The sequence below is a fragment of the Medicago sativa genome, chromosome 7, assembly GCF_051527215.1.
Source record: "Medicago sativa cultivar Bolivia chromosome 7, Bolivia_mono, whole genome shotgun sequence".
Taxonomy (NCBI): Eukaryota; Viridiplantae; Streptophyta; class Magnoliopsida; order Fabales; family Fabaceae; genus Medicago; species Medicago sativa.
The window spans coordinates 65,906,890-65,932,728 of record NC_140755.1 but is presented as its reverse complement, the minus strand read 5'-3'; the positions used below and the strand labels follow the sequence as shown (position 1 = coordinate 65,932,728).

General features: G+C 36.7%; 2 pseudogenes; both read right to left on the bottom strand.

Annotated features, from left to right (window-relative positions):
- Positions 1 to 2,149, bottom strand: LOC146907779 (uncharacterized; annotated as a pseudogene).
- Positions 2,150 to 2,550: 401 nt separating this feature from the next.
- Positions 2,551 to 21,400, bottom strand: LOC146907778 (uncharacterized; annotated as a pseudogene).
- Positions 21,401 to 25,839: the final 4,439 nt, after the last annotated feature.

The following is a 25,839-nucleotide window of genomic DNA, read 5'->3' as shown; positions in this document are numbered from 1 at the left end:
CTAGAACAAGGGTGGAAGGACCCTTCCACTTCTCAGAGTTGTACTTTCTTCAGCAATGTTACTAACCGTAGTTGGGGATACCAGAGGCACTTCTACCCCATTCTCAATCATAGTCGCATCATACTTGTAAGGGATTGCCTTAGTAGAGGCATAAGATACCGGGCCAGGTAGCCTGATCACCAAGGGTTCGACTTTCCTTGTCTGAGGTACACTTTTGGCAGGGAAATCATGAAACACTGGCACAATCACACAAACGTCACTAGCAACCAAGTGCTTGTTGTCCATTAGACTCTGTATATCACCCTGCACGATACAACAGCCCATAGGATTCTGAAGACACTCTGAACAGGAAGCATGATCGTGATTAAACAAGGAGGCTTGACAAAGCTTGACATGTAGCGGCACCAAAGGAGTAGCAACATTACAGACATCTAAAGCGGGGACTTCTCGAAGAACCCGAGATATTTCAATCTTATCAAGAGTACAGACTCCTTCGAAAGCCTCGATCGTGTTAACAGCTGCATGGTTTGGAAGTGGGTTGTCAAGAACGTGTGGGACGCTATTTTCAAAAGTCAACTGTCCCCTGTCTATTAGATCTTTCACAACGTACTTCAGAGCATAGCAACCTTCAACATCATGGCCTTGAGCGCCTTGATGGAATTCACATTTGAGATCATGTCGGAACCTGGGAGGCAATGGCGTAGGCGGAGGCTTGCCTGGTTTGGTGACGTAATGCCCTTTAGCACGTAGAGTTGGGAGCAGATCAGCATACCGCATTGGTATTGGTGGAAAATAAGGCCTGGGCCGAGGGCCCTGTTGTGGCGGTTGTTGTTGTTGAGCAGGATACTGTTGTTGTACCTGCTGGGCAATGACATTAACGGGTACTGGTGGTTGACCCGGTGGCAGAGGATATTGCTGGTAGAATGGTGGGAAGAAAGGATGTTGAGAGTACTGCATATATTGGTAGGGTAGAGGTAACTGAGCAACATTAATAGGAGCGACAGCAGCTGTAGACTGGTTACCGGATACCATCCCTACTTCGGATTCCTTCTTCTTATGGTGGCCATTACCGCACTTCTTTGGTACACTAGCTGAGGACTCACCTTTTCAAGAATAATGTGCCTTCTCTCACAGCATCCTCTAGACGAGTTCCCATAGTAACCATGTCGGAGAAGTTATTTGGTGCAGAGACTATCATTCTTTCAACATATTCCTTCTTCAAAGTTTTCAGAAATGTCTGTGTCAGTTCTTCCTCATCAAGCTGAGGAGAAATACGGGCAGCTGCCCCTCTCCATCTCTGAGCATATTCACGGAAAGTTTCGTCTGTCTTCTGAGACAAAGACTTAAGAGAATCCCTATTCGGCTTCAAGCGGGTGTTAAACTCATAATGATTTTCAAAAGCAGCAGCGAGTTCCTCAAAAGTATGGATATTGTCTTTACTCAAGCCAGTGTACCAGTCTGCCGCATTTTCTGTCAGACTGTCCTGGAAGCGGTGGATCATAAGTGCATCATTATCTGCGTAGTTGGCCATCTTCCGGACGTACCGAATGACGTGGCTATGTGGACAAGAAGATCCATTGTATTTGTCAAAATCTGGCACTTTGAACTTCTTAGGAACCTCAAACTGGGATACCAGGCATAGATCACGAGCCTTAGCAGAAACACCATTCCTACGGCTAGCTTTGACCTCACGGAGCTCTCCAGCTTGCTCTCTCAACTGTTCTCTCATACCTTCCACTACAGGGTCCTGTCCGCGCGGAGTGTCAACATCGATTATCTGTTGCACAGTGTGCACAACAGGATCAGTAACAGCAGTAGTCATTTGAGGCATAGAGGTAGTTGTAGAAACAAAAGTTGTTGCAGGAATCTGTCCTGGATTGGCAATACCAGAAATACCGGCTGTAGTATTAGGAGCATAGAAGGCTGAGAGTCCATAAGCGCGCCCATTGGGCATAACAAACCGAGCATCAGAAGCCACTGTGGACAATGGGATGGATGGGATCATTTCAGTAGTAGCTGGAACAGACGTGGCCGGTTGTTCTTGGGCAGCCAACAAGGTAGACATAGTGTCATGAGCCTTGGCCAAGTCTTCTTTCATAGCAGCCAATTCAGCGCGGAGCTGAGCATTCTCTTCTTCAAAATTAGCCATGTGTCTCCTTTTATATAATCTGGTTTGATGAGTTCTAGTTGGTTGGTAAACCTTACAAGCACGAGCCACCTTTTAGACTGCGGCAGAAGAACCAGTAGGTAATGAGCATAATGGAAGTTTTGTTTGTTGTTTTTTTTTTGGTGACCAATGTATGATGCATATGATGCATGATATGTACAGATGCATATGCAAAAAGACTCCTTTTGTGTTATCGAAGGGTTTTTAGACAAATTAGGACTTTTGTAAACATTACTACACAACAATTAACATAAATAGGAAACAAACAACCAACATATAGTTTTACAGGACGATTCCCTTTGAAATGCCAAGCCAAGGGATAGACTTTAAATTGTAAAACACATAAACAACAACTGGAAACACCGACAAGAAAACAGGAATCCTCATGCATAGGAAGTAGAAGGATCATCCTCAGACTCAGACTCAGACTCAGACTCGTAGCTGCAATATCGGGCATAGAAGTCACGGGCACCCCTAGCCCTCTTGGAATCCCTCATAAGCAACTTATCCTTTTCTTCAATTTCTCTTCTAGCCTTAGCCAACTCCTTCTTCAACATCGAAACCTCATGAGCCTTTTGCTCATCCTTTCCATCCAAAGTCATGATCAAATTCTTAGCATCATAGTATCTGGCCTTCCATTGATGCTTCTCTCGGCTCTCCATAGCTAGATGCTCCTGATACATCTCCTGAGTAGGCAGAGGTAGAGGCAAAGGCATGGATGGAGTAGATGCGGACACATATCTCATGGCAGGATAAGGCATGCCAATCTTCTCAGCCTGGTCTATTACCCATTGGGTATAGGCCTCATGAGCAATACCGGATCTCACACCCATATGCTTCACATCTTTCTTCCGAATCTTGGACCAAGCCTCTATGAAATCTTCTCTTATTCCTGTAGGAGCATTGGAGTAATGGAAGAAATAAGGAGATGTAGCAAGATAGATGGGCTTCTCTTTCATCGGGAAACCAAATTGTCGCAAGGCGAGCTCCGGGTTATAGTTGATTCCACCCCGGGTACCAAGAAGAGGTAAATTAAGAAACTTCCCACCACCGATGATAATTTCTTTGACCTTAGCGGCGGGAGTGAGCCAAACCACCTCATTAGGGGTGAGAGCCATAATCCGCTGTGAAATAGTCCAATTCTCTGGATTATCATGGAAAGACTTCGGAAGGTGCGAAATAAACCACCTGTATAGAAGAGGCACACAGCAAAGAATGTAACCGCGACCCTTGACAGATCGATCGTGAATAGCGTGGTATGTGTCAGCCAGCAAAGTAGGAACCGGATTCTTGGAGTGGAAGATCATAATAGCATTCATGTCCACGAAATTGTCAAGATTTGAAAAAAGGATAAGCTCATAGATGAGTAGTGCAAGAAGAGCCTCAAGAGTGTCCTGGCAAGTAGTTTTGAGATTGGCTTTCTCAAGTAGATATTTCGAAGTGAACCCTCGGATGTGAGCCTTAGTGACAAGATTCTTGGAAACGTCGGAAGTCTTGAGATAGAGATCACGGGCGATAACCAAAGGAATAGGAGGATGCTCAAGACCCGTGAAAGGTGTCCCTTCGGCTATGGGTAAACCTGTCAAGGAAGAATAAGCCTCAAGATTAGGCACCAACTGAAAGTCAGGAAAAGTGAAGCACCGATACTCCCGATCATAGAATTGCACTAGAGTATGCACAAGCTTCTCCTCCACATTAGTCCGGAGAAGAGTAAGTAAGTCCCCGTAACGATGTCGGAAACCGGTCGGATCCTCGATCTTGAGTGTCAAGTCTCTCAAGTTAGCCAAATCAACCTTCATGAACTTGTAGGACTTAGTCTTCCCCATTCCTACAATGTTTACAAATTTAATTTGTCTAAGCCCTTCGATAAATGCATGAAAAAAAGTTTATGCATGTATGCATGTATGCATGATCACTTTCAAGTACGGAGAGAACATGGTGGGTTAAGATTTAAAGTCAAGGAGTCATGGGTGGACACGGTGTCCGGTGATACTAGGGCTTTGGGTAATAGTAACCGGGTTCTAAAAGGTTCCCAAGTCGCGACCTCTCCCACACATATCATGGTGCCACGAGACAAACACTCGCTCCATGATTATCCGTAAGAAGGTTTAACTTGAGTGTAGTATCGCGTGACGACTAAAACTTGAGACAACACTCGGTTTAGCCTCCGCACTACATCCTAGAAAATGGCCATGGATGGGTTCGGTTATCTACGGTCCATAGCGTCATAGAACAATTGGAAGCAAAGTGCCTAAACGCGACAACACGCGCCGACAACATCACCCCCAAAATGCCTCAGCTATGTGGGATTGATCGCATAATCCAATACGCGAGGCAACCCTCGGAATGAATTGTCGATTATATCCCCCCTAATCCTAAGTTCACTCAGCCCGGGTGTAGGGCTTTTGATATTCTCACCCCCACACGTTTGCAAGAATTTAAACAATTAAGCAAGTATAGCAAAAATAAGCAAAGCGTAAGCGTAAGAAATAAAGACTAAGCGTAACTCTCAAATCTCCCCAGCGAAGTCGCCAGCTGTTTTATCGTGGTTTTTTGGGTGTCAAGCATTGATTAAGCTTGAACCTTTTTAACCTTTGATATCTCCATTTTTTTCTTGGGAAGGGCAAAATGAGGAAAAAAAACCCTTGAGAATCGAGGTTCGGGAGTTGTTTTCGTTATAGGAAGGTGTTAGGCACCCATAACGACTATAGTATCCTATAGGAACCGTCTTTACTTTCTACACCTAACGCTTTACTTTTATATGCTATTTATTGAAAACATTATTTACACCTAAAGGTTTGCTAGGTTAAGAATTGGAGGGAGAAGAATGTGTTTGAATTTTTGTTTTATTGGACTTGGAGAAGTTTTGACTTCTTGCCTACATACCCTTTTAAGGGATCAAACTCCATGCAGTTCTCTTCCAAAAAGAGTTTTTGTGAGTTTCAATTGATTTTAATATTTGTTTGAAAAAAGAAAATTTTGAAGAAGGGGAAAAGAGGCCTTAAAGGCTTGAGAGGAAAAAATGGTGAAGTGTTGGTTCAATTATTGGAAAATTTAGTCAAAGTTGGAATTAATGTTCATTTGAGTTTTTGATTAAGAAAATGAAAAGAAAAATGCAATGGAGTTTTGACTCCAAGGTTTGTTTGGAAAATGATTTTCAAGTGATGGAATTGCTAATATTTTTTTGGAAAAGAGTTTTTTTCTAATTATCGTGTTTCCTAAGCAAGCATCTAACGGTAAATCATCATACAACGTGTGTGCGTGTCGGTGCTTGTGTCGGTGTACATCATTATAGTCCGTTGTCCTTTACATCGGGTCCTAGTTTACATACTACTCCTTGCAAGAAATTAAAAGCATAAAGAAAATTACAAAATCCCTAAGTCTTTACATGCTAAGTCTTGGCAAAATTTACAGTGCAAGAAATAAAAGCTAAGAATATAAGATGGAGGATGAGATGCTTATGGAATGTATGAAACAAATAGATGAGATTGTTAGTAGAATAAGGCATAAGAAATGAAATATAAGCAAGTAAAAATTGCATAGCAAAATAACCAAAATTAACCACAAAAGAAGTAACAAAGACTTAACAAAAAGGTAAAATATACCTAAGAACTCATCACAACAATAAGGCAAATACATGACCTCTAATCCTCACATCATGCCAATTTTTCAAAGGTTTTATTTCAGTCATAATCATGAGAATTACAAGGAAAAAGTGAGCCAAAGGATTATGACACATTCATAGGCATATTTTACACTTTATTCACATACTAAAGTATTCACATAACTTGTAAAACAAGAAATTCACAAATCAATTCACAAGACAGTAAAACAACCACAAATTCAGAGGCATATTCATCACAAAATCACACATCAATCATCCATATCATGTGTCAAGGCATCATGATCAAATCATAGCAAAAACTTCAGAAAATTTAACAAAAAGAGTAAAAATATTAACAAGAAACATCACATATTTTTTATCAATTTTCATCATGTAAAAATATCACAAATGCATCAAGAAACACATCGAAAACACATAGTAATTTTTTTAGAAATTTTTACAAGATTTTTAGGTAAAACAGTGGTACAATTAGCAACCTACAATGCCAAAATAGCAAAAAATATAGCAAAAAACGAAAATTCAGCAAAAAGGAGCCCAGGTCCAAGGTTAATGCTGGATCCGGATTATCCAGATGCCTCAGAGGCGTTGGATTGATCTAGATCCATCAAAACCCTAGATCTGATGGTTGACAGCGCGTGGTACACAATAAGCAGGTCCGGGCACACATAAAGTTCAAATCAAGACCGCACAGCACATCATACAATAGATCTAACGGCTAAAAACATACAGAGACTAAACCGAGGTGAACCGGACTGGTTCAGGTGAACCGGTCCGGTTCATGCACTATAAAAACAAATAACCGGTCTAAACTCTCATTTCCACCTCTTTTTTCTCTCACTAAGCTTATCTAGAGAGAGAAGCTCTGCAACTTCTCTCTTCTTCTCCGATCATCTTCCTCAGGAGTCCGGCGAGTTCAAACGGCTTCGGTGCGGTGGTTCGCCGGTGGTGCCACCGTACCGGCGTGGTTTTTTCAAAGCTTTTTACATCTCTGAACTCGCCTTCTTCTCCTCTTTATGATTTTGAAATTATTTTTTTGAAAAGAGGCTTAGATCGGAGTAGATCTACGGTTTTTAATTCGGTCAAAACGGAAACAAAATACAGAGAAAAGGAACGGTGAAATTACCTCAAGCTTGAATCAGAGATGATGATGAAGCTACGGAAAACTTCGTGACTTCTCTTTGTTTTTGATTCGAAATCCGAAAATAAATCGGTTTCGTTTTCTTCTTCTCTTTCGTATTCTGCTTTCTGTGAGTTTGTTGAACCGGTACCGTTTCACTTCGATCCTTCTTCTTCTCTGTCGCAAGCTTGCTTCGTGATCGTGTTGGATTCGTCACTATTTGTGGCGAATATGCACTTGAATTGCGAAGTGGAAGATTCGATGATGAAGATTCTATGAAGAATCTCTGAGAACCGCTATGAATTTGTTGAATCGGTTTGTGTTGTTGTTGTTGATTTTTCTGGAAAATTGTTCGGTTATGGATGAAGATGAATCTTCATCTTGTTCTTGAGAAATTCGGTTCTGGATTCTGTTAGAGGAGAGAGAAACTGTGAAATCTGTTTCTGATGAATTTTTGGGAAGTGTGAAAATCTCACTTTGACTTGAGTTGGCACTGCTTTATAGGTGCCAAGTGTGCCCTCTGCCCAATAGGATACTGCCACGTGTTCTTGGACTAAGCTTGGACTGAAATGACTTAAGGACTGATCTGCAATTTCTGAAAATAAAAGGACCAAACTGCAAAACTAAAAAAACTAAAAATGCAATTATTAGAAATTTTAGGACTAAAATGAAAATTAAAAATAAAATTGAATTAAAATTGGTAAATGGAAAATAACGTAAAGTGAAACAGAATAAAAAACACAAAAAGGACAAAAATGAACCAATTACAAAATGAGGTACTTTAAAGTAACCTCTCTGCCAAAAATTTGAGTGAAATGACCAAAATGCCCCTGGGGACTAAATTGACCCAAAATGAACTCAAATGCAATTTTTGAAATGAATTTTAACATGGAATTAAAGCAAGAAGTTATACAAACAAATTGAAAAGACTCAGAGACAATTTTCAAGGACTAGAATGAATTTGAATGCAGGAAATGACTAAAATACCCTTTTCCATGAATTTTTGCAAATAACATTGAAATAAAGTGCAGTTAATCAAAGATATTTCCAAATGACTTGGAATGCAAGAAAAACCTTTTGGATGGCTTGAAATGCAAGAAAACCACAGACAAAATCACAATTAAACATTTTCAAGTAACAGCAGTAAATTTCAGATAAAATATCAGAGTAAAACAACAGTCAATTATAATCTCTCAAGAGTCAAAGACCCATCTCAGAGAAGAGGAAAATCATTTTGAGCAAGTATTTTTAGGTCCAAAATTAGGGTATGACACTAATCCACCAGAGAATTACCATAGTCGGCCAAACAATAAAGTCATATAACATTAATTGATATGGTAACATATCATTGGACGTAAATCCATGCTTCATGTCTGGGTCCTATCTTTGGACAAGTTCAACAATGATGTAGAATGAAGTCATCATACTGATGAAATCAATAAAATGCCTCTCACAAAAAACAAAAAAACAAATGTTCTTGGGCAAATTGCTCTTTACTTCTTATTCCTCTTAATTACGGTGCGCTATATATATTTTATTATAATCAGAGGTGGTAGCATAATACTACTTGTTGCGTAGTGGATTTGGTCTAAGTGGTAAAAAGACAGGATTTGAATCTAAATTTTTTTGGATTTGTACTCTACTTTTGTCTTTGAATGAAGATAAATTTAAATTTATTTGTAAGTGTTTTTTGAGTAGCATTAGATTGAGTCAAGGGCATCGTTCTCTCATCTTAAATTTTTTATCAAAAAAGATACTACATTTTTTTTTTAAGAACAAAAAAGATACTACATGTATAATGGAGAGGAATGAGAGTTGAAGATATAAAAATTATAATATTGACTTCAAATTTCCTCATTATAACTAATATTGTATTTCCATTATGTATAATGTTTTTCATGTATCTTTCTGACACAGAGGAAATTATATTGTTCAGAATTTTTCATGGTCATATCTTGCAAGGTAGGGTAAATAATTCGTTGATTATTTTATCACACTTGATTGACAATAGAGACAAAATAAGCTTCACAAGTTGGAATATATAAAAACATTTCATGGGAAGTTTATATATAAAATCATTAGTCTTTCTTTATATATTTGTGAAAGTCAATACTACAGCCTACAGGAAGACAATTGTCTAAAAATTGGAATATTTGTGACATTAAAGGATTTTTCTATAAAGAAAATATAAAATAAAATAAAGGGTTGCTATCAACTACACTTATAAATCAAGTGTCACTTGCATGAGGATTGGTCTTACCAAAATAAAATATTGCATGGGAATGAATTTCTTTAATTTAACTTTTTCTGCTAGTCTCCCAAATATTTTTTTCAACTGCATGGTTGCTTAAAATATATAGAAAATAAGAAAAATTTGTACCAAAAGAAAATAAGAAAATTCTAAGTGTTGACAAACTCAATTAACAAGAATAAATACGAATAATATGTCGCATTCTAAGTTGGATCAAATGTAGGTGGTTAATCTCATATCGATTATGAATAAATTGGATACCATGTCAATCAAGTGTTTGATCTCGTATTAATCTTGAATCATTAAATCGTTGTTACTTTTGTGTTCCATCCAACTCCCTAACATTCTACTTTCAAATATACAAAATTCATGTTTTATAACATTAGAAAGAGTACCTCTTCACAAGATTTTGTCACCATGTCACGAGAGAAAGTAAACTCTTTACATGATAATATATATGATTATTTTAATTTTGACTGAACAAAGCGACTAATCAAACAAAAGAGTTGTATTAGTTCATTAACAAACATATTTAGACATTAAGAAATACATCCCAAAGTCAATAATTTGAACTAAAAAATTATCAACACGGTGTAAAATATTTTACAAATTGGTCAGTAGATGGAGCTTAGAGCATCCACAATGGAGACATTCATTTTTGGGTACTTAAATGGGTCACACACGTACACATCACTCTTTTATCATTTTTTAATAGTAGTACCTAATAAGCACTCAATCCCTCCAACCCAGATCTCACACAAAGTTCTTAAATGGGACCCACTAATCAACTATCAATAACTTTATATCACTACATTTCAATTTTTTAATATTAAAAGCGTGCGGGTCCCGTTTAAAGTTGGGGGTCTTAAATAAGACCCCGGGTCTTAAGAGACCCCAAAAAAAAATTCTCCAATGGGGGTACCTATTAGGTACAGTAAAGACACCACCATTGGGGATGCTCTACTCAACCCATAGCCTTGCATTCAGGTTGAATAAGTAATTTTCATATGCAAAATGGCTTATCTTTTTAAGGTTATTTAAAAGATGTATTATGAGAGAATTAATTTTGTTTATCTCAAATCATTTGCAATTTCTTTTTTTGAGAGAATCATTTGCAATTTCTTGTCGTCATCTTTACAAGAATTTGTTAAAATCATGGTTTCTATGATTTTGATAAATTCACCAAAATACCAAACATGCAATCTATAAAAACAACACACTCTTTAAAGTAAAAACAACACATAAGTTCAAAATCAAATTCAACTTATAACCTGGTATTGGCGACATGGTGATCATTCATGCAGCTGTTGTGGCTATTGTGTGTTTGGGTTTTGTGGTCAGAACGTAACAACAGTTGTTTCAAAATAAGATCACTGACATGGTGGATGAAGGCGGCTAATGTTGTTTATGTGTTAGGGGTGCACAATTGGTTTGCATGCCCTTTAGATTGTTTGACCACTTGTTAATTGTCTTTTGTGCAAGCCTTTGTATGACTTTGGTTGCATTCTATTGGCACACCTTGTGCTGACAATGTAAACATGTTTTGTTGGTATATATAATTCATTTTTACTTCTTCAAAAAAAAAAAACTTCTAACCTAGTATACCACTTTCATATTTGAAGAAAATTGTGTTTTTGAGTAAATCATGAATATTTAAGCTAAAAATTAAACGAAATGCACCTAAGTTTTATCATTTATATATTTAATCACAATAAATTGATCAAAATTAGCTGCTTCCGTTCACCACAATAAGAAATTATAGAATAAAAAAATGTTAATTAAAATAAAAGGTCTATATCATATTATCATTAGCTTTTGAGCCTTATAACGTGTTTGAAAAAGGCTATTAAATAATTCAAATTATGAGAGAGCATATCTTATAAGGAGCTCACACTTGATATATTTTTCACAAAAATAAAAAAAAATAAAGAAATCAAATTTATATTTTTTTACCGTAAAGAAATCAAATTATTGAAATCGTTTTAATGGTCTCATCAAAGTAGGTAAAGAAATTTATATTAAAAGGAAGTTGGTAAAGAAATTGACATTTGCTTTATTCAAAGCCGTTTTCATCAAATAAATATTTGCCTAGAGACCGTTGTTGAAGTCATTGCAACAATTTTTTTTAGATCGAATTTTGTTTTGACCAAAAAAAAATTAGATCGATTGATAACTGTGTTTTAAGGAATTTGTTTAGGTTCTTGCTAAAGATAAACTACATTTCTTATTAGCTTTATTGTCTTGTTTTCGTAAATTTCTTATTGCACTCTTTATGTTTTAAATGCATCTTTTGTTTTTCTCAATTTGTCCTTAGTCAGATTCTTTAATCTGAAACTTAAAATACACTCTACTATATTATAGAATTTGAACCACACTAATTTAAAAAATTGTGGGGGTTTCTAATGGTTTGGTTTGGCTCGATTTTCAATCCAAAATTGCCCAAATCGACCACACACACATGCATATCAAATCTTCGGTTACGTTAAACCGATGATATTCCGTTAGGTGCGGTTGGATTGATCGATTTGTCTAAAAATACGATAAAAAAACAATAATATTCTCTACTCTATTAGTTTATGTATTCTAAAATATTTTATGCAATTTTCAATCAGAATCTCTTTCATATTATCATGCATATTGCATACCAAACCAAAATTTTAAACCACAATCACAATAATCTAAGACTCATTGTAAAGTGAATATTAACAATTGCAACAATATAATGATTATAATGATTCATGATGTATATTTCGTATTAAATCTCATAGTAAAAATTAAACTTTAACACACACAACTACAAATCTCAAATCATTTTCTCTTGAATACTAATGAGGTGCTTTGTAGCGGCATCAAAAATAAGTATTCAAAGTATCATATCTACAGGGACTCGTGGGATACCAAAACAGACAATTAAAATAGTTGTGTAGGAAAAGAGAGGTTTTTTTTTTGGTGGTAGGGGTTTGAACCCCGGACCTTGCATATATTTTGCATTGTCTATACCAACTGAGATAAGTTCATGACGACAGTTAGTTGTTTTAAACATATGTTAAAGTTTGTGCAGTGTAAGTGATGAAACAAGAATAGAGATATTGTAATGTCAGGATTAAACTTTGTTAACTATTTATCTAATGTTCTTTCTTAATCGATTATATATTCCTCATATCTCAATTATATCTCCACATGTCCCCTATGGTACATTTCCTTGTCTAGAAAACGACAAGAAATTCACTATATCAATTAACTTATGTTGTTAAGCAAAATAGACAATTGATTCAATGGAATATGACCTGACAATGTGTGTGTGTGTGTCAAATGCAAACCAAACCCTATGTATAGGCATTAGTATCTACACATGGTCCAGATCCCTTATATAAAATGTCAATGTCTCGCACTTTTTAAAACAAAAATTCATTTTCGGATTTCACGTCGGTAAAAGCATTAAGAACATAATTAAAGCAAAGATATAACGAAATAGAATTTACATACAACCAGCTAGAGTAATTATCTGCATCAAATTCATAGCAACAAGATCTAATTCCAATAATAGGGAGAATTAGTTATACATAACCTTACAATAAGAAACAAGAAGAAAAGAGATTGACGTCGAAGCCAATTCCTCATTCTCTTACGTCGTAAATCTCTCCCTCAAGATCACTCTCTCTCCCTAGCTTGGTTTTTGAGTTCTTCTCTGCCAGAGACTTATGGTATATGGTGATATGGAACGATATCAAAAAATGAGATATGAGCTCCTTTTTATAGATTCTTAAAAGTGAAAATTCGCACGGTGATCCAATAGTTTGTTCAGCGAGATTAAGTGTTTTCTAGCTCAAAAACCGCCTTCTAAGCCTCCTTAACTTCGCTCACCGAATTTTTGCTCGCCCAACATATTTGACAAGATTCCGAAATTCGCTCAGTGGAATTCATGCTCACTCAGTGGTTTTGACAACATTTTGAATAATGGAAATTCGGGTATTTTTTTGCCTTTACTCACTTCTGGATTGTTTTGACTCGCTTAGCGGATTTGCTTAAACTCAAAATCTTTTCTCTTATCCTTCTGCTTAACAATTCAACTCAAAAGGCCTACAAAAAGGAAGGGAAATAGATACAAGTAGTTGAACTGCCAGTACAAGTATAAGGACTCAATGTTTACATGATTTTTAGGAATTTTCGTGATATTTCTTAAAAAACAAGTTGATTAGTTTCGTAACTAAATAGGTAAAAATAACTGAAATTTGGCATTTATTAACTCTCTCCAACTTAGAACTTTGTTTATCCTAAAAAAAAAAAAAATCAAAACTAAATCAACATTGATTCATATTCAATTTCAAGGTTTTTAATCAATACATCATTTTGAAATCTTTGAAATATGCATGATTCCACTAGATTGAACAAGCAAGATACATGTTGACAACCTTCCTAGGATCAAAGTATGAATGTAAAATGACTCCTAAATGTAATGCAAGTGCGCTCAGGGCCGTCCCTAAGAATTCGGAGGTTCGGCTCTGAGAATGAAAAGAGGCCAGTGATAAAATCAAAACGTATTTTTTTTTTAAAAGAGCAATGTTCTATTTATATTTTTTAAAAGATAAATACAAGGTGTCGTATATATGCGGTACACCCAAAAGTGAAAATGACTACCGTATACATGAGGAACCCCCACCTAACACCAAAAGCAAGAGGACCTAAAAGGCTAAAACAAGGGGACAGAAAATGGCTGGGGGTATTAAAAAAAATTGGAGGGCAGTAGTACTAGTGGGTATTAAATTTTTTTGAGGCCCATGGCTGAGGGAGGCCCAGCTCTATTGAGCTGTTTGCACCCCCTCAGGGCCGGGCCTGAGTGCGCTCATAGCATAAATGTTCACAAATTCCAAGTCAATAGCATGATTAAGTTTGAACTATATACCTAACACAAACCTCAATAGTAAAACATTGAACATATCTACCTACAAAAAAAAACACTGGACATTTATGGTCATAGGTGAAGTGTTGAAATCAACCAGGCAGTGTGTTAACATCTTGATCAGGTTAGACATACATCCAAGCATATTCATTTCAAAGTATCAAATAAAGATTTTTTAGGGTTGTAATGAGGTCAGACTACAAAAAATCATTGTTTTTATGAGAATTTTTAAAAGGCCTAAAGGCCTAAGAATTGTTGGGGAGTCCGGGGAGCCCCGGGAGCGGTAAAGGCCTAAGAGCGGTAAAGGCCTAAGAATTGTTGGGGAGTCCGGGTAGCCCCGGGATATTTTTAGGGTTGTAATGAGGTCAGACTACAAGAAATCATTGTTTTTATGAGAATTTTTAAACTTATGAGAATTTTTAAAAGGCCTAAAGGCCTAAGAATTGTTGGGGAGTCCGGGGAGCCCCGGGAGCGGTAAAGGCCTAAGAGCGGTAAAGGCCTAAGAATTGTTGGGGAGTCCGGGTAGCCCCGGGATTTTTTTAGGGTTGTAATGAGGTCAGACTACAAGAAATCATTGTTTTTATGAGAATTTTTAAAAGGCCTAAAGGCCTAAGAATTGTTGGGGAGTCCGGGGAGCCCTTTAAAAGGCCTAAAGGCCTAAGAATTGTTGGGGAGTCCGGGGAGCCCCGGGAGCGGTAAAGGCCTAAGAATTGTTGGGGAGTCCGGGTAGCCCCGGGAGCGGAAATTGGTCAAACGTCCAGGACCATAAGAGACTTAAACACCACACTCTTACCCCAAAACCTTAAGGCAATGGGTTTATGGGTTCCCTCTCTTATATATCCTTTGTTTCCATCATTCCTAGTGATGTGGGACATAATCACTCATGTAACGCCCCATTTTTATATGATTTTTATGTGATATATGTTGTGATGCTATTTTATTATATGATTTATGGAGTTGTGTTTTATTTGAATGAATATTGTTTTATTATTTGTGGAAATAATAGGAGAAATAAAAATAGGTAGAAATAATATTTATTTTTGGTTAATGGGAATTAAATAGAAATTAAATAGAAATTAAGGGAGTTAAGTGAGAAAAGAAAAGAGTTATATTTTTGGGAGTAAAAGAAAGAAACGTGAGAACAGAAACATTTTCACGTACAATTGAGAAAAACTGGTTTTTGGAGAGAAAGAGGAGAAGAACCAAGAGAAAGCTAGGAGAAGAGCTAGGAAGAGAGAATCCAACCGTTTTGCTGTAGAATTTGCTGAGATAAGGTAAGGGTGGGATTCCTTTCAATAATCTTGATATATAATTTGAAAATTGATGAATTTGTTGTTCTTGGTTTTTAGGGTTTGAGAAGTTATGTTAGATGATGAATTATGTTGTTGAATTGCATAATTGTATGTTGTTTTGCTCCCTATGTTGTATACTAAACCTGTAAACATGTTTGTAAACCAATTTGGGTGATTAAGGGATCAAAGCTAGGATTTTTGGGGTGAAACTATGTTGAAATCGCAATTTTTCTGAAACCTGAAGCAGGACGCGAAAGCGTCGCATTAGCGTCCAGAAAGCGTCCACACCTTGTAGCTGCCCAGAAATTTTTGTGGAGGACGCGAAAGTGTCCTTTTGACGCGAAAGCGTCCTACCCATTTGCTGAGGACGCTAAAGCATCCCATTAGCGTGCAGAAAGCGTCCTCATCCTGAGTTACGACATTTTGGACGCGAAAGCGTGCTTCGCTTGCGAAAGCGTCCTACCCCTTTTTGTAGAGGACGCGAAAGCGTCCTTCTGTCGCGAAAGCGTCCCTGGTCCTGTACTGCCATTTTCTGAATTTGGTTTTGTGCACTAGGAGTCTATTCTAATCATTTTAATAGGTTCCCTTGATTTATTAGGCCATGTTTATGAAGTGAATATTATTATTGAAGGTTGTACTATATGAAATATATGTGTAAACACTTTTGTATAATAGAAGTTGTTGTTCCATTGTTGAAAATTATTGTGTCGTTGAGTCATAGTAAATTATGCACATTGTCGTTGTCGTAGATGTTGTTGTAGTTGTTATGATGATAAATGATTATTGATGATGATGTCTTGATGATGATGTTTTGATAATGATAATAGTATGATCTTAAATGGTTATTAATACTGATGTTTATGATGTCTGAAGCGGTTAAATATATGATGATAATTGATTATGAGTAATATTATGATGTTTTATGACAATTATGTTGATGTAATTCATTCCTTAAATGATGTTAATGCATTCTATTATGCTATCTTGTTTCCTTTCCGTCGTTGACGTTGTTGTATCATCTGATGTCGAAGTTGGGGAGTGTGTCATAATTGTTTTAGGCACATACGTTGTTGTCGTTGTTGTTGTTGCCGTTGTTGAAGTTGTATGTTGATATACACAAGTTGAGTCCATTTGCATACTCACATCTGTTGGGGGCTCATGCCCTGGAATGTTTATCATTCAACCGTTGGGGGCTTATGCCCTGGGATGCTTTAACCATCCAACTTGTTGGGGGCTTATGCCCTGGAATGCTTAGCATTCAACGCGCGTAGATTGGTACCACCTGCATGATGCATTAGTTGTTGTTATTGTAGCATTGTTGAGTTGTTGTTGTCGTTGTAGCATTGTCGAGTTGTTGTCGTTGTCGCATTGTCGAGTTGTCGGTGTCGTTGTGGATAACGTTGTTGTTGTTGTTGTTGTACCTTTGTTGCTGAAAATAATTATGTTGTTGCTTATGTATTTATTTATATACATTATTAATGATGTCTGTTGTGATATGCTTTGTTGTTTACATTAATTTGAAGAATTATATATTATTATTATTGGATAAGTTTCTCACCCCTTCTGCGTATATGTTGCCTCGACCGTGGGTAATGTGCAGGTAATGATGGCTTGTAGGTTGATTGGCTCAAGTGTCTAGGGCTCTGATACATATTAGGATGGGGAATTGTCGCGAATGTCTTCTCATTTCTTTTATGTATCACATAGTTTGGAAAAGACTTGTTATTGGAGTTCATCGTTGTTGAAAATAAAGTTGAATTATGTTGAGGCCTTTGTGCCAAGATTTTCATTGATGTTGAATTTGGTTGAAACTATATTTTTAAAGAATTATTCCGCTGCAGTTTATTAAGATATTCTAAACGTTGATTTTAAATAAATAGATATTTTCTATTTATGAAATTTTGATTAGCAGTGTGACACTCCGTTGTTTGGTCTACTCTGATTAAATTAATTAATATTACGTTGTTGGGAGAACGGGGTGTTACAATTGGTATCAGAGCAGGTCGGTCCGTCCGGCCAATTAGTAGAGTCGTGTCGAGCCTAGTAGTGTTGTGTGACAATTTTGTATTGTCCTTGTTGTCCTGATTGTTGTTTGTTGTTTGTTGTGCAATCCCTAATATGAACTGGTTGGAGTACAACCATGTTCATATTAATTGTTTTAAAAAGACGATGTACTTTTCTTCTGCTGAGGAAGAGAGTGGAGCAGAATTTTTATCTACCAAGCAGCTGAAGCAGTTAGAACATGATGGAAACTTGATGTTTTCTTTGATGGCGTATTTGTCTGTAGAGAATCAGTCGATAATTGATAGATTGCCCGTTGTGAATGAATTTCCTGAAGTCTTTCCTGATGAGATTCCAGATGTGCCACCAGAGAGGGAGGTTGAATTTTCAATTGACCTTGTGCCGGGTACGAAGCCTGTGTCGATGGCTCCTTACCGTATGTCAGCTTCCGAGTTGGCAGAATTGAAGAAGCAGTTAGAAGAATTGCTTGATAAGAAGTTCATAAGACCGAGTGTCTCACCTTGGGGAGCGCCGGTATTGTTGGTAAGGAAGAAGGATGGTAGCATGAGATTGTGCATAGATTACCGTCAGTTGAATAAAGTGACGATAAAGAATAGGTATCCACTTCCGAGAATTGACGATTTGATGGATCAGCTAGTGGGTGCACGCGTGTTTAGTAAAATTGATTTGAGGTCAGGTTACCATCAGATTAAGGTAAAGGATGAAGATATGCAAAAGACGGCCTTTAGGACACAGTATGGACACTATGAATATAAAGTGATGCCTTTCGGTGTTACTAATGCGCCTGGTGTGTTCATGGAGTATATGAACAGAATTTTTCATGCTTTCCTGGATAAATTTGTTGTTGTGTTTATTGATGATATCTTGATTTATTCTAAGACTGAAGAAGAACATGCAGAACATTTGAAGATTGTTTTACAGGTGCTGAAGGAAAAGAAGTTGTATGCAAAGTTGTCAAAGTGCGAGTTCTGGTTAAGTGAAGTAAGTTTCCTTGGCCATATTATTTCTGGTAGTGGTATTGCAATTGACCCGTCGAAGGTTGAAGCGGTATCACAGTGGAAGACTCCTAAGTCAGTTACGGAGATTAGAAGTTTTCTTGGTTTGGCTGGTTATTACAGAAGATTCATCGAAGGATTTTCGAAGTTGGCACTTCCATTGACTCAGTTGACCTGTAAAGGTAGAGCTTTTGTGTGGGATGCTCAGTGTGAGAATAATTTCAATGAGTTGAAGCGAAGATTGACGATGGCTCCAATTTTGATTTTACCAGAGCCGGATAAACCTTTTGTGGTATATTGTGATGCGTCTAAGTTGGGTTTAGGTGGTGTGCTTATGCAAGATGGCAAAGTAGTGGCTTATGCGTCGAGACAATTGAGAATACATGAGAAGAATTATCCTACACACGATTTAGAGTTGGCTGCTGTGGTTTTTGTGTTGAAAATTTGGAGACACTATTTGTACGGTTCCAGATTTGAAGTGTTTAGTGATCATAAGAGTCTGAAATATTTATTTGATCAAAAAGAGTTGAATATGAGGCAGAGAAGGTGGCTAGAGTTGTTGAAGGATTATGATTTTGTTTTGAATTATCATCCGGGTAAAGCCAATGTAGTTGCAGATGCCTTGAGTAGGAAAACGTTGCACATGTCGGCAATGATGGTGAAAGAATTTGAATTACTGGAACAGTTTAGAGACTTGAGTCTTGTTTGTGAATTGGCACCTCAGAGTGTGCAGTTGGGTATGTTGAAAATTAATAATGATTTCTTGAAGAGTATCAAAGAAGCCCAGGAAGTTGATTTGAAATTTGTAGACTTGATGGCTGCTAGTAATCAGAATGCAGATGGTGATTTTCAGGTTGATGACCAAGGAGTATTGAGATTCCGAGGCAGGATTTGTATCCCTGATAATGATGAATTGAAAAAGTTGATTTTAGAAGAGAGTCACAGAAGTAGCTTGAGTATCCATCCGGGACCTACAAAAATGTACCATGACTTGAAGAAACTGTTTTGGTGGTCTGGATTGAAGCGTGATGTCGCACAATTTGTTTATGCATGTTTGACTTGTCAGAAATCGAAAGTTGAACATCAGAAGCCTGCTGGTTTGTTGACACCATTAGATGTGCCGGAATGGAAATGGGATAGCATCTCCATGGACTTTGTAACGAGTTTACCAAACACTCAAAGAGGGCATGATGCCATTTGGGTTATTGTCGATAGATTGACGAAGTCGGCACACTTTATTCCGATTAATATCACCTATTCAGTAGCTCAGTTGGCGGAGATCTATATTCATAATATTGTGAAGTTGCATGGTGTCCCATCGAGTATTGTGTCGAATAGAGATCCGAGGTTCACTTCGAGATTTTGGAAGAGCTTGCAAGAAGCTTTGGGCTCTCAGTTGAAGTTGAGTTCAGCGTATCATCCGCAAACAGATGGTCAGTCAGAAAGAACGATTCAATCATTAGAAGACTTGTTGAGGGTGTGTGTACTTGAGCAAGGTGGAGCTTGGGACAGTCACCTACCATTGATAGAGTTCACGTACAACAATAGTTACCACTCGAGTATTGGTATGGCACCTTTTGAAGCTTTATATGGTCGAAGGTGTAGAACTCCTTTATGTTGGTTTGAGTCGGGTGAAAGTGTTGTGTTAGGGCCTGAAATAGTTCAGCAGACTACGGAGAAAGTCAAGATGATAAGAGAGCATATGAAAGCGTCGCAGAGTCGACAGAAGAGCTATCATGACAAGCGTAGGAAGGACCTTGAGTTTCAAAAGGGTGACCATGTGTTCTTGAGAGTCACTCCTATGACCGGTGTGGGTCGTGCATTGAAGTCCAAGAAGTTGACTCCGAAGTTTATTGGTCCTTATCAAATATCTGAGAGAATTGGCACGGTGGCTTATAGAGTTGGTTTGCCACCACATCTTTCGAACTTGCATGATGTGTTCCATGTGTCGCAACTTCGGAAGTATGTAGCGGATCCTTCACATGTTATTCCTAGAGATGATGTGCAAGTTAGAGACAATCTTACGGTAGAAACTTTACCTTTGAGGATTGATGATCGCAAGGTGAAGACGTTGAGAGGCAAGGAGATACCTCTAGTGAGAGTTGTTTGGGGAGGAGCAGCTGGTGAAAGTCTTACTTAGGAGTTGGAGAGTAAGATGCAGGAGTCATATCCTGAGTTGTTAGCTTGAGGTAATATTTCGAGGACGAAATTCTCTAAGTTGGGGAGAGTTGTAACGCCCCATTTTTATATGATTTTTATGTGATATATGTTGTGATGCTATTTTATTATATGATTTATGGAGTTGTGTTTTATTTGAATGAATATTGTTTTATTATTTGTGGAAATAATAGGAGAAATAAAAATAGGTAGAAATAATATTTATTTTTGGTTAATGGGAATTAAATAGAAATTAAATAGAAATTAAATAGAAATTAAGGGAGTTAAGTGAGAAAAGAAAAGAGTTATATTTTTGGGAGTAAAAGAAAGAAACGTGAGAACAGAAACATTTTCACGTACAATTGAGAAAAACTGGTTTTTGGAGAGAAAGAGGAGAAGAACCAAGAGAAAGTTAGGAGAAGAGCTAGGAAGAGAGAATCCAACCGTTTTGCTGTAGAATTTGCTGAGATAAGGTAAGGGTGGGATTCCTTTCAATAATCTTGATATATAATTTGAAAATTGATGAATTTGTTGTTCTTGGTTTTTAGGGTTTGAGAAGTTATGTTAGATGATGAATTATGTTGTTGAATTGCATAATTGTATGTTGTTTTGCTCCCTATGTTGTATACTAAACCTGTAAACATGTTTGTAAACCAATTTGGGTGATTAAGGGATCAAAGCTAGGATTTTTGGGGTGAAACTATGTTGAAATCGCAATTTTTCTGAAACCTGAAGCAGGACGCGAAAGCGTCGCATTAGCGTCCAGAAAGCGTCCACACCTTGTAGCTGCCCAGAAATTTTTGTGGAGGACGCGAAAGCGTCCTTTTGCGCGAAAGCGTCCTACCCATTTGCTGAGGACGCTAAAGCATCCCATTAGCGTGCAGAAAGCGTCCTCATCCTGAGTTACGACATTTTGGACGCGAAAGCGTGCTTCGCTCGCGAAAGCGTCCTACCCCTTTTTGTAGAGGACGCGAAAGCGTCCTTCTGTCGCGAAAGCGTCCCTGGTCCTGTACTGCCATTTTCTGAATTTGGTTTTGTGCACTAGGAGTCTATTCTAATCATTTTAATAGGTTCCCTTGATTTATTAGGCCATGTTTATGAAGTGAATATTATTATTGAAGGTTGTACTATATGAAATATATGTGTAAACACTTTTGTATAATAGAAGTTGTTGTTCCATTGTTGAAAATTATTGTGTCGTTTAGTCATAGTAAATTATGCACATTGTCGTTGTCGTAGATGTTGTTGTAGTTGTTATGATGATAAATGATTATTGATGATGATGTCTTGATGATGATGTTTTGATAATGATAATAGTATGATCCTAAATGGTTATTAATACTGATGTTTATGATGTCTGAAGCGGTTAAATATATCATGATAATTGATTATGAGTAATATTATGATGTTTTATGACAATTATGTTGATGTAATTCATTCCTTAAATGATGTTAATGCATTCTATTATGCTATCTTGTTTCCTTTCCGTCGTTGACGTTGTTGTATCATCTGATGTCGAAGTTGGGGAGTGTGTCATAATTGTTTTAGGCACATACGTTGTTGTCGTTGTTGTTGTTGCCGTTGTTGAAGTTGTATGTTGATATACACAAGTTGAGTCCATTTGCATACTCACATCTGTTGGGGGCTCATGCCCTGGAATGTTTATCATTCAACCGTTGGGGGCTTATGCCCTGGGATGCTTTAACCATCCAACTTGTTGGGGGCTTATGCCCTGGAATGCTTAGCATTCAACGCGCGTAGATTGGTACCACCTGCATGATGCATTAGTTGTTGTTATTGTAACATTGTTGAGTTGTTGTTGTCGTTGTAGCATTGTCGAGTTGTTGTCGTTGTCGCATTGTCGAGTTGTCGGTGTCGTTGTGGATAACGTTGTTGTTGTTGTTGTTGTACCTTTGTTGCTGAAAATAATTATGTTGTTGCTTATGTATTTATTTATATACATTATTAATGATGTCTGTTGTGATATGCTTTGTTGTTTACATTAATTTGAAGAATTATATATTATTATTATTGGATAAGTTTCTCACCCCTTCTGCGTATATGTTGCCTCGACCGTGGGTAATGTGCAGGTAATGATGGCTTGTAGGTTGATTGGCTCAAGTGTCTAGGGCTCTGATACATATTAGGATGGGGAATTGTCGCGAATGTCTTCTCATTTCTTTTATGTATCACATAGTTTGGAAAAGACTTGTTATTGGAGTTCATCGTTGTTGAAAATAAAGTTGAATTATGTTGAGGCCTTTGTGCCAAGATTTTCATTGATGTTGAATTTGGTTGAAACTATATTTTTAAAGAATTATTCCGCTGCAGTTTATTAAGATATTCTAAACGTTGATTTTAAATAAATAGATATTTTCTATTTATGAAATTTTGATTAGCAGTGTGACACTCCGTTGTTTGGTCTACTCTGATTAAATTAATTAATATTACGTTGTTGGGAGAACGGGGTGTTACAACTCACATTTGATTACCCAACAATCTCCCCCTCAAGTGTGAATCACCCACATCACTTGGAATGGAGGAAACAAAGAATATATAAGAGAGGGAACCCATAAACTCGTTGCCTTAAGGTTTTGGGTAAGAGTGTGGTGTTTAAGTCTCTTATGGTCCTGGACGTTTGGCCCATTGCTACTCACGGGGCTCCCCGGACTCCCCAACAAGAATAAGGGAGCATTCGTTCCTCTTTATTCATTATTCAAAACAATACATTAGTGATATTAAATTAAAAATGAACTATTTTGACAAATTATTATATATTTGATTTTTTTTCTTCTTTTTCTTCTTTTCTTTTTCTGTTCATCTTTTTACTTTTCTTTGTTGTTAAGGTAGTTTTGAAAATTACCAAATTTACTTGACTTTGAAATTATAAAGAAAACTTACCCAATCTCCCCGACTTAAATAATACCATATTTATAAAAAAAAAAATGATCACCTATCCCAAGACTATGGACTATATTTGAGTAAACTGTGAAGATTTAGGGTTTTATAAACAATAAGAATTTGCAATATGATTCAAAATAGAACTGGATTTTAAAAACATGACATATTTATTGCGCGAATTAGGCTCGCTTGGCGAATTTGACAGTTTCTAGAATTGACGAAAATTATGTCATGTTGGCTCAAAGGGGCTATCAAATTCTCAATTACTCACAAGGTAGGTTGTATTTGTTCAAGTGTTTATGCTAAATCTAAAAAAAATAAAAAATAAAAATCTTGATCATATACAATCCATGTATTTTAGTTGCACGAATCATCCTTTATGAGCAAGTGTCATGTATAACACATATCATTTTCAAAAATTCGTTGACATTTAATACTTTAAGTGAGTTTAGGGACATATATGAGATTAAAAGACAAATTTGGTATGCCGATAAAGGTTCTTGTAACATCCTAGACTGCTTTTTAGGATTGCCGACTAACCCCACAAACCAACACGAGTCTTTTCAGCATGCTTTGTCCTCACTCACATGCTTACCGGGAAACTTCCCGGTAGGTCACCCATCCTAGTACTACTCCAAGTCAAGCACGCTTAACTATGGAGTTCTTATGGAATGGCTCTGATACCAAATTGTAACGCCCATAGTAAACTTATCTAGAATATTTAGCATGTGCGTTAAATTTAGTACTGGATACATTAAAATTACAACATAATTTCGACCAAATGAATATACATTAATATAAGTTCGTACATCTGAAGAAAATATATGTATTCAAATACTTATCAGATATATGAATTTGGCCATTGATATTTTATCAGATGTACGAACTTATATTAATGTATATTCATTTGGTCGAAATTATGTTGTAATTTTAATGTATCCAGTACTAAATTTAACGCACATGCTAAATATTCTAGATAAGTTTACTATGGGCGTTACAATTTAATAAACCCAGGTAATATTGTTTGTTCAACGCTAACATTTCTAACATAATATGACAGACATTATGATTATGTTTATGATTTTATCATTAGTATTAGAATTATATTAGTAATTCAGATAGCGATCCTAGTTATCCCCCGATCGCTCAGTTATGCATGATAAAACAGTATAAACCCGGAATGGGTTAAGTTTAGAGACAGATGGCGATCCTAGGTTCCCTGTGATTGCCTACAACCTAGGATAGGTGGAACTCACTGAGACATCCTGTCTCACCCCAATCCCTTTTATTTTATTTCAGATTCTCAGGTGGTGCGCAAGCTGAACATTTCGTGATGAAGTAGCAGAAGAAGCTGGAAAAATTATGTTTACTTGTCATTGCATGTATTTTGTAAACGTCATTGATACTCTTTCAGATGTATAAGACAAGTAATTCTATAATTTATTTGGAGAAATTTTTATTTATTGTAATTTTAATGTATCCAGTACTAAGTTTAACACACATGCTAAATATTCTAGATAAATTTAGTATGGGTGTTACAGTTCTGATCAAAGACAATGGTTCCTGCAAGACAAGTAGTAATTAAAGATTCATTTGAAAATGTAATGTGTATGAGTGGAATCCTCTTCATGAGCTGAATTTTTTTTAGGGAAAAGAATACATGATATGTGGCTCCACTATCATCGTGTTACATATTTCCCAAGAATTGGAATCACAATCTTCATCAGGAGGACGAGGTAAAGCACCATTAATGAAACAAAACTTGTGTTTCGAGCACAATGGAACAACGATGGCACATGACCAAGAGTTGTAATTGGTTCCATTCAACAATGGTGTAGCAATAATGTTTCCCGGATTTTCATTGGGATGCATGAAATAAGGGTTCAAAGTATCAGTTTGATAACCCTTCTAATGATTAAGGATGTGTCCTCCATTGACACTACCATCTATACTATCCATAGACATGATGAAGAAAGAAGATGAATTGCACAAAGGAAAAAAAAATGTTGCAAATAAGATGACAAATCAAGATTGATTTTTTTCAAGAATCAATCGAAAAAGAACAAATTGGGAAACGAAAACGAAATTCATAATGAACTGAAGACTTTTTTTATCAAGAAGAACACAATATTGATGGCAATGGCAAGGCCCCATTGTAGGGCTCTAATATCAAGTTAAAGCTAAAACTGAATTTCCATTAATGGAGAAGAAAATCTTAGAAATCAAGAAACCGAACAATGCAATTAATTGATTCACAAAAACTGAAATACATGTATTGCTCATGCACATAATTATAGATTCTAGTTGAGAAAAGGTTATTAAGTAGTTAGTTTGTTGGCTAACTTGTTGTACAAGTAACCTCATAATCTTACTTGTTAGTAGTTATTACTACAATTAATCTCACAATTCTTA